Here is a 10333-nt window from a genome sequence, read left to right on the forward strand (position 1 = left end):
ATCCTGCACCCTTGTATCACGTTGCGACCCCCACGGTCGTTTCACTTTATCGTCCTGACGATATACAGGGGGGAGCCGCGCACTTCGTGCGCGGCGGGTCATACAACGTATGACAACTGCACCCTTTGTGCTCTGAACATCCTCAATATGCTTGAATCACAAAAATGACGAGATGGAGTCCAGTATTGCAGGTTTTTGACTGTTGACAGTGACACACGTTGTATACCTCTAATTTTCGCGCGCCGGCCTCCGGTTTACTTGTATCACTTTGTGACCCCCATTGTCGTTTCACTAAGCACTAAGTATCGTGGCGAAAGCCACGATACAGACGCGCACACTTGCGCGGCAGGTCTACAACGTATGACTTACAACGTATGACTTACGGCGCTCAGCCTGTCATTCCGCGAATCTCTATTCTATATGTTTATGAACATGATAGCCTTGACATCAGACATACGTTGCTTGTAGCGCGATGCACTACTGGGTCGCGCGCGCATCAAATAATGCTTCTCTTCGGTAGATCGGCGAGATGCACCACTGTGCCTCACCGAGCTGCGAAGGATTGACATCGTGAATCAAATACGTTGCATGCCACTTTTCGCGCGCGAAGCTGGAAGCGCGCGCCTTGCCGAAGGTTTACAACGTGTATGGTAGCAAGCAGGTTTTAATCCGACGTACGCGTATCAGATTCAGAACTACTTCTAGTAGAGGCTCTTACGGGCAAAAAGACGTGTTTTCTGCTACGAGTTTAGAGACCTAACCGCTAATTGGACACAATAGTATGATGTCTAAGGATCGATAATATGTTAAGAAGTATAAATTTGGCCTTATAAGTCACGTGCTATACCGATGCGCGTTTTAAACTTTGACAGTCTATTACTTTAAGGCAAATAGAGTAATTATATTCATATTTTGTCAGCAATAAGAACACATTATTTTCTATTTGGTGTGAAAATATGAGCTAGAACGGACATAATCTTGCTGAGTTATAGCTGTTTGAAATTTATGATGAACGCGCGGGTGCCAATTGATAACAACTAAATGCTTTTGCGCGTAGTGCGCGTCGAAAATTTGGCAAAAACGCTTGCGGAGTGACAATATTCAAACTTCGATAAAGTATATGAAGTGGGTACTTCTCGGAAAGGAAAAATTAAGGCAAACACGATGTGACTATTTTTGGGTTGATTTAATACAACTGCAAAAAATTATTCAAACTTCAAGCAAAAAAGTCAAAATTTTTACCACTTTTTTAGATTTTTACCTGCGCTAAAATAGAGGGATTTGTTTTATTTTTATACCATCTTGTGCGGCTGTCTTTTAACTATCTTTATGCAAGTTTTGCCGACATGCCAACAAAATTAACTTGCTCAAATTATCAAAAAACATGGTTTTTTAGCCTATTTTTGGCCCCAAAATCGGTTTTTTGCAATTTTAACCGCACTAACTCAGTCCAATCATCTTGAAACTACCTTTAATCGATTCTACGGTCAAAAATACGTCTAGTAAGGTGTATCTGGGGTCCCTAGCGTATCGAGCAGACAATGCCCGTAAGAGCCTTTACTATTATGTATTATCTGTAGGAGTCGTTTTAGAGCCTACGAAATAATTTCCACCAGTAATTTTTCGAGCTGAACATCCTGCGCCCTTTGAACATCCTCGATTTGCTTGAATCTCAAAAATTTAATGGTGAGCTTGAGGCCAGTTTTATATAAAATATAGGTTCTATAACATTAACAGCTAGTGAGTTATGTCAAATTTGAATTAAAGATTAAGACTGGATCTAGGTAGATATCATTTTAGGGCATACGAAATAATTTCCACCGGTATTTTGACAAGCTGAGCTGAGCATTCTGCACCCTTTGAACATTCTCGATTTGCTTGAATCTCAGAATTAATAGTTAATGGCGAGCTGGATCGAGGCCAGTCTTACAGCGAAGGTTATACTTATAATCCGACGTATCAGAGCTACTTCAGCTAGTGTGTAGTGCGTACTGCGTTATGTCGAATTTGAGTCATTTGCATTTTAGGGGCTACGAAATAATTTCGCTTCAATACAAGTTTATGAAACATTTTTCAAGGCTTGCGAATTAATTATTGCTCGCTTCTCTCATAACGAATATTATTTTTAAAAATATAATATACACCCACTAATTAAATTTAAATGAGTAGCTCGTAAAGATCAAAAGCGCCGTTACTGGTTGACGGATGTTACTCGTCTAAATTTTTTCGAAGTAGCGCGCGCCGCTTTCTTCTCGAAATGCCCGATGGCTTGATTCACGATGTCAATCCTTCGCAGCTCGGTGGTCAGTGGTGCATCTGATCTCGCCGATCTACCGAAGCGCGCGCCGGGCCAGACCATTAACAATGTTCAACATTACTGATTACGTGCATTAGGATTGGCATGCCAGGTAAAAGACTGCATGATGTTCTGCAACCGTTTTATATACTAAATTATATTATATACTAAATTATTAACCTGGAAAATGTAAAATTAATGCAAGTTAATTTCTTGGAGGACTTCGCCGCTTCGACGCGCCGCGCAAACTTACCTGGGGACCTCAGGCTATTATGTTCATAAATATATAGAGATTTGGCGGAATGACAGGCTGAGCGCGGCCCAGTAACGCGCAAACTAGCATTCTTGCTTCGCATCGACGTCGTCGATCGTTGCTCTGCTTCGCAGAGCAACGATCTCGATGGATTGACATCGTCAATCAAGTTAATTTCTTGATTCACGATGTCAATCCTTCGCAGCTCGGTGAGGCACAGTGGTGCATCTCGCCGATCTACCGAAGGTAGAGAAGAATTATTTGATGCGCGGCGAGAAGAATTATTTGATGCGCGGCGCGACCGAATAGTGCATCGCGCTACAAGTTAATTTCCTAATTTTTGATTTTACTGGAAGGCGCACGTTATATCTCCGCAAAAAGCACATCCAATTTGATACGTATGAAATAGGTCTATAACTTCCTTGGTTGTGCACTAAGTTGGCGTTCCTCGACCAAAATTGAACGGGGAATCGTTTAAGATCACTTTCGAGGCACCTTGACAAAAGCTTCTCACGCTGTTGTGCTTTTTATGGAGAAATACGTCAGTAGCGTTTTTGAGCTTGTTATTCTCTTTCAAAAGTATTCCAAGTGATTCGTATAAGTGCATATATTGACTCTGAATACATTGCAAAATAATTATCCTCGATTCATGAAGTTTGAAAGAAGTTACAGCAATTCGCGCAATTTGGGGATCGGAGTGTGCTTTTGGCGGAGATATAAAAGTAATTTTTATTGATTTACTCTGTGCTCTGGCAAATTTCAACTGTGCCGAGTTTGAAGTCACTTAATACAACGTATGACAAAAGTCAAATATGTTAACGTTCTCCGGAAAAATGCGAAATATATACCTCTACTTATCAGTATTACCTGTATTACCCTACACCCTAGCTTAGGGATCGCTCACATATATTATTAAGCCAAATTTTGGCCATTTTAGATTTACGTATTCACTTTGTTCATAGTTATCGCGTAAAAATTGCGTTGGCTTCAATAGTCATACTCATAGTGTAACTGTAAGTCAAAGTGTACCAAATTCCCTCTTTCCTACATTGACTTACGTAATTTGTGAACAATCTCATATGCATGCCGCATGCATGGCTTACACTTACACTTACAAATAGCTTCAAAGACAAAAACTCGAAATTTGTCTTCATAAAGTAAATTAGCTTAATAGTCAGCCTCTCCTTGCAACTCGAGCAGCCAAGTCAGCAATCCTAATTCTGCGTCTTCTCCGCAACAAAAGCAAGAATTTATTTTTAGCAGATATTAACTTAATATTGATGAAAGCACCAAAACTTCGTATAGTTAAACAGTAAATAAATGGGTTGGCAGCACAATTAATACAAATTGAAAACGAGGATATCTCTCCTTACCTGAGGACCCCAGGCTATTATGTTCATTAATAAAAATTTGGCGGAATGACAGGCTGAGCGCGGCCTGCAGTAAATCTCTCCACGTAGAGCTTTCCTAGCACTGTTTCATTACCTCCCCTCGGCCTCAGTAATATGAACTATAACAACGTCGGACAATGTCTAATATCTAGAGGCTGGAACAAGTTTGTCATGTTGGCGGGGATGTTAAGAGGCGTACTCGGGTTTCAGCACGACAACTTACTTAACGGCCTATTTAATGCTCCAATTTTCCATGACTTCTAGAGATTATTTATTTATTATATTTCATTAAATTGTGATGGTATTAATTTAACTACGTATAATGGGCTCCTTTTAACTAGAGTATGGAAATTCAAGTTCCGATATTATGGAATACCTCCCGGTTTGAGACTCACTCAGGGCACAGTTCAAACCCAAACTCTCTTTGTACGGATACATTTTTAGGACAGTAATTTCTATTGTAATTATGGACTTCAGAATTTTATGCGAATTTGTATCTGGAAGATAACCAATTAAAACAAGTTAATAAAGGGTTGTAAAATAATTGGGTTAAATAGGACTACAATATTAATTTAACTCTCATATCTCATAACTTAGTGTTAATGTCCATTTACCCCAATAATTGAAGTAGTAGCGAATGTGGCGAGGGTGAAGCGATTAAATAGGATGATTCACGAGGTCGCTGTTCCGGTTCTCTCTCTCTCTCAAGGAATAAGAATATAAAGTGGCGATCTGGTCTTTTCATATAGTGGAATGTCAACTAGAACTGAACCATCTTGCATGGTCATCTCGAGGATCTAACATAGTGCCGAACGGTTCTCGAGGAAGGAGGGGGGAATCAATCTGAAGTAAGATAATTATAAGTACGGAGCGTTTAAGTAGTGACAATATTCAGATTGATTAAGTTAAATTAAGGGAAAATCTATCGTAGGAACCTCTTAATGAAGACGTAATAAACTTACGAAGCAATACGACTGGTGGAGCTTAGGTGAGGACAGGCAGAACAAGTGGGGTGGGTATCACCGTCATATTGCCTGGAAATTAATAACTATTAGAACTAATAATTAGTACACAGGAAATAACTATAATACTACAATCGTCAACGTTAACAAGTGGAAAAGTGCTATGATTATGAACGATGGATTAAGGGTTACGTAAGATTTTTACCTCAGGAAAGGAACTCAATAGCCTAATTCTGGAAGGATCTATCGGGAACAGGTAGTACTAGTAGTGCGAGGAATCTGATGAGATATTATGTATATTAACGGCATATTAAGCATTATACGACGGAAATTGACCTAAGTACGAACTAATCTTTAAGGTCAACCTTTTGATACGAATGCAATCAATGACAATAACATGATCAAGAACTTAATCTAAATTACGAACCTATAATAGAAATGAGTAACATGTGGAGAGAGAACGGACACAGCAGAACAAGACCCCGGGCCATGATAGGAGACAGGTGAATGCAGAAGGCGAAAGGCAGCGAGCAGCAGGCGAGCTTCCCTTTTTGTATAGTGCTGGTTGACAGGTCTTTGGGGAGTTGAAGGGGGAGTTGATTCTCATGGCACTCTTGTAACACCTCGGCTAGTTCGTCAACACAATAATCAATAATCAATGCTGTTAAAATAATTGTAAGTATTCTTTTAACTATAAGCTCTAATAAATTTGAAACTTTAACAATCTTTAAGCCACTGCTTTTCCCACCGGGAACTTCACAATTCTAAATAACTACTAATTTACGAAGACTTAAAATACTAACTACAGCTTCACGCCGTGGGACATTGCAACCCTACTGATAAAGACTTCAAAACTAATCTGACTACCAGTCTAGACCGACTACCAGTCTTTTAGTAAAACTATTCTATAAATTACTATAAGTATAATACAGGCCGTGAGATATTGCAAACCTGAGATATTGCAAACCAATTCACCCTCAATTCACTATACCCCTACCTAACATCTCCCCGATCGAAATTTAATGACGACCCCGTCATGTTATAATATATAATTTAAAGAATCCTTAGTTACATACAAGACGTACTAAATAATGAGAAAGAGTAAAGAATAAGGAATAAATTTTGTCCGTATATACTTCCATTTCGGTACATTTAGATAATACTTTGTTAAATTGTCTAATAATTTTTAAATTGTTTAATAATTTTTACGATATATTAATTAAATACATTTATCGGATCATACCCTTACAAACAGCTAATAGGCAACTTAAATTAAAATCATAAAGTATCTATCCTTAAGGTTTTTTCACATAACTCTACTTCAGCGGTAATTACAGCACAACAATTAAAAGTCTGTACTCCTCCCGATAGAGAGACCACCGTGTCACAATACACGTTAAAACAAAATTTATAATTTAAGCTTGTTATCAATTTATAGTGTTATTATCGTTTATGTTATTATTATATCGGATCTTTATAGAAATAGGAGGTTTCGACTGTTTAAGCTCACTCACATAGTGTATACTTCATAACTTAAGAAATAATTGAAATAAAATTTCGACCATTCTACTTTTTATCTTCTTACTTACTTATCTTTATTATTATTATTATTTATTTTTTTACTCTTTTTTATCTTTTTTTTTATACATTAAACCATACTATAATGATTCTACAATTACATGTTATGATCTATAAAATTTCTATAGCACATTTTCTCGCAAAAGCACGACAAAATAAACTTTCAAAAAAAAATTAAAATACGAAACTCTACATTGGCTATTCTTCGATCAGCCGTTTATATCTTTAATTCGCGCAATTACTTAATCAATAATACATACTTCTTAATTCGAATACTACAACTCTTAGCTAAACTACTTGACTTTTAAAATATAATACTACTAAGCGGCTATACTTCGATCAGCCGACGGTACTACTTCACACAGCATAAACAATTCTAACACAGTGCAAAAGGATTTGCTGCTACAAAGGGCAATGTTTCTAATTTATTTATTATCGCTACAACATCTGCACTTCTAAGTTCTCTCAACTTGTTCGTAACTTTTTCGGTATTCTGCGGAGAATAAAAATAATCTTAGTAGTACTTACATATTTCTTCATAAATCTATAAATGCCTAATGCAGTAATTAATGTGCAGCCACCAGCCATATTTCACAACGTAAATTACCCCAACTTCAACAAAATTTGTATCCCTTATTTCCCAGCATGATTCCACCATGCCAACTTTAACAACATCACTTCTATATCAAATCACTTCTCTATGTATCTACTTCATTTAAAATATCTTCCCTTCTTCTTCACGTCCGCATACCCTATTACACTAAATCATCTTTATTTTTTAAAACAACAAACCCTTTATCAAATCTCCCTCTGTCTCATCATAATTCAAATATCTTCTCTTTTTCACGTCCGCATACCCTATTACGCTAAATCATCTTTATTTTTAAACAACAAACCCTTTATCAAATCTCCCTCTGTATCATATCTTCTCTTCTTCACGTCCGCATACCCTATTACGCTAAATCATCTTTATTTTTAAACAACAAACCCTTTATCAAATCTCCCTCTGTATCATATCTTCTCTTCTTCACGTCCGCATACCATATTACGCTAAATCATGTTGCCAATCTTAGTTTCAAAGTTCAAAGGGTCGTACTGAATCCGAAGTGTTTCTAAACACCAAGAGCTCTTTTGGCAGTATCACAACACTCAAATAACAGATAAGAAGCCCATCTACTAATTAAAACTAACACCTTGTCAACAACCATTATAGCACCTCCTCCCAATAAACTTCACAAGATCTTCTAAACCCCGTATCCCTTAGCCGGCTAATAATTTATACTGCAGTTTGATATATCTCCCCATAATATAATTGTCTCACATTTCAAAATCTCATAATAGCATAATCTCATTATCTCGTAACATCATACATCTCTCGCATCATTCCCATCTTTATCTAATTATACGGCCGTATATTTCCTATAATATATCACTTCTTTCTCTTTAACATCTTCTTCTCTTACTTCTCATTATAATTACATCACTTCTTTGTCTCTTCTACCTACTTCTCTGTTGTGACTTCATCATTTTATGGCTATGGCTGCAACAACTAATATCAATGTAAATAAATAAATTGCACTAACGGTGCACTAACAAAACAAACTAAGGTTTGGTGTCTCTTCCAGATTTTTTGAAAATTTTGCTAGAAAATTTTGTACAGAGAGAGCCGCATTAGGGCTACATTGTTAAGAGGCGTACTCGGGTTTCAGCACGACAACTTACTTAACGGCCTATTTAATGCTCCAATTTTCCATGACTTCTAGAGATTATTTATTTATTATATTTCATTAAATTGTGATGGTATTAATTTAACTACGTATAATGGGCTCCTTTTAACTAGAGTATGGAAATTCAAGTTCCGATATTATGGAATACCTCCCGGTTTGAGACTCACTCAGGGCACAGTTCAAACCCAAACTCTCTTTGTACGGATACATTTTTAGGACAGTAATTTCTATTGTAATTATGGACTTCAGAATTTTATGCGAATTTGTATCTGGAAGATAACCAATTAAAACAAGTTAATAAAGGGTTGTAAAATAATTGGGTTAAATAGGACTACAATATTAATTTAACTCTCATATCTCATAACTTAGTGTTAATGTCCATTTACCCCAATAATTGAAGTAGTAGCGAATGTGGCGAGGGTGAAGCGATTAAATAGGATGATTCACGAGGTCGCTGTTCCGGTTCTCTCTCTCTCTCAAGGAATAAGAATATAAAGTGGCGATCTGGTCTTTTCATATAGTGGAATGTCAACTAGAACTGAACCATCTTGCATGGTCATCTCGAGGATCTAACATAGTGCCGAACGGTTCTCGAGGAAGGAGGGGGGAATCAATCTGAAGTAAGATAATTATAAGTACGGAGCGTTTAAGTAGTGACAATATTCAGATTGATTAAGTTAAATTAAGGGAAAATCTATCGTAGGAACCTCTTAATGAAGACGTAATAAACTTACGAAGCAATACGACTGGTGGAGCTTAGGTGAGGACAGGCAGAACAAGTGGGGTGGGTATCACCGTCATATTGCCTGGAAATTAATAACTATTAGAACTAATAATTAGTACACAGGAAATAACTATAATACTACAATCGTCAACGTTAACAAGTGGAAAAGTGCTATGATTATGAACGATGGATTAAGGGTTACGTAAGATTTTTACCTCAGGAAAGGAACTCAATAGCCTAATTCTGGAAGGATCTATCGGGAACAGGTAGTACTAGTAGTGCGAGGAATCTGATGAGATATTATGTATATTAACGGCATATTAAGCATTATACGACGGAAATTGACCTAAGTACGAACTAATCTTTAAGGTCAACCTTTTGATACGAATGCAATCAATGACAATAACATGATCAAGAACTTAATCTAAATTACGAACCTATAATAGAAATGAGTAACATGTGGAGAGAGAACGGACACAGCAGAACAAGACCCCGGGCCATGATAGGAGACAGGTGAATGCAGAAGGCGAAAGGCAGCGAGCAGCAGGCGAGCTTCCCTTTTTGTATAGTGCTGGTTGACAGGTCTTTGGGGAGTTGAAGGGGGAGTTGATTCTCATGGCACTCTTGTAACACCTCGGCTAGTTCGTCAACACAATAATCAATAATCAATGCTGTTAAAATAATTGTAAGTATTCTTTTAACTATAAGCTCTAATAAATTTGAAACTTTAACAATCTTTAAGCCACTGCTTTTCCCACCGGGAACTTCACAATTCTAAATAACTACTAATTTACGAAGACTTAAAATACTAACTACAGCTTCACGCCGTGGGACATTGCAACCCTACTGATAAAGACTTCAAAACTAATCTGACTACCAGTCTAGACCGACTACCAGTCTTTTAGTAAAACTATTCTATAAATTACTATAAGTATAATACAGGCCGTGAGATATTGCAAACCTGAGATATTGCAAACCAATTCACCCTCAATTCACTATACCCCTACCTAACAGGGGACTAGCTCATGAACTATGTTATTGTTGAGTGCCATAATTTTGTTGACTTTTTTCCGCCAAGTGACCCTTGAAAACATCATATACTAGTAGTAGTAGAGTTTTCTGTGCCTCCGGCAGACCAAGGAGAACCTTTCCGTCGTTAACTTACGGCACAATAAAGTTCTCAAAGTTGTCATATTCTGGACAAAAAGTTCGAAATGGAAAAATTTTTGAAAAAATTTCAACGGACTTTAACTTGGACGGACATTAATTGAACGGACTTTATTTGAACGGACATACTTGATTCTAGCCCCTACCTCCTCGAACGTACTTGATTCTAGTAGCCCCTTATACATCCTTGAACTCTACGCAGTTTTTAAGTGTACGTCTTAAATATATACCCAGT

At 37.3% G+C, this 10333-nt stretch overlaps 2 long non-coding RNA genes across 3 annotated transcripts; both read right to left on the bottom strand.

Moving 5' to 3' along the window:
- Positions 1-4174: 4174 nt before the first annotated feature.
- Positions 4175-6616, bottom strand: LOC134821856 (uncharacterized). The gene is made up of 4 exons (XR_010161060.1): positions 5330-6616; positions 5108-5181; positions 4903-4974; positions 4175-4783 (listed from the first exon to the last, which is right to left on the bottom strand). It is a non-coding gene; the product is annotated as an uncharacterized LOC134821856 (long non-coding RNA).
- Positions 6617-6638: 22 nt separating this feature from the next.
- On the bottom strand, positions 6639-9832 carry LOC134821855 (uncharacterized). 2 transcript variants are annotated; one of them, XR_010161059.1, is made up of 5 exons: positions 9369-9832; positions 9147-9220; positions 8942-9013; positions 8594-8822; positions 6639-6973 (listed from the first exon to the last, which is right to left on the bottom strand). It is a non-coding gene; the product is annotated as an uncharacterized LOC134821855 (long non-coding RNA). The 2 variants fall into 2 exon arrangements; XR_010161058.1 differs by lacking the exon at positions 6639-6973 and having other exon boundaries at positions 7627-8822; positions 9369-9826.
- Between the last annotated feature and the right edge of the window lie 501 nt (positions 9833-10333).

The sequence above is a fragment of the Bolinopsis microptera genome, chromosome 10 (assembly GCF_026151205.1).
Source record: "Bolinopsis microptera isolate Bmic1 chromosome 10, MBARI_Bmic_1.0, whole genome shotgun sequence".
NCBI classification, from domain to species: domain Eukaryota; kingdom Metazoa; phylum Ctenophora; class Tentaculata; order Lobata; family Bolinopsidae; genus Bolinopsis; species Bolinopsis microptera.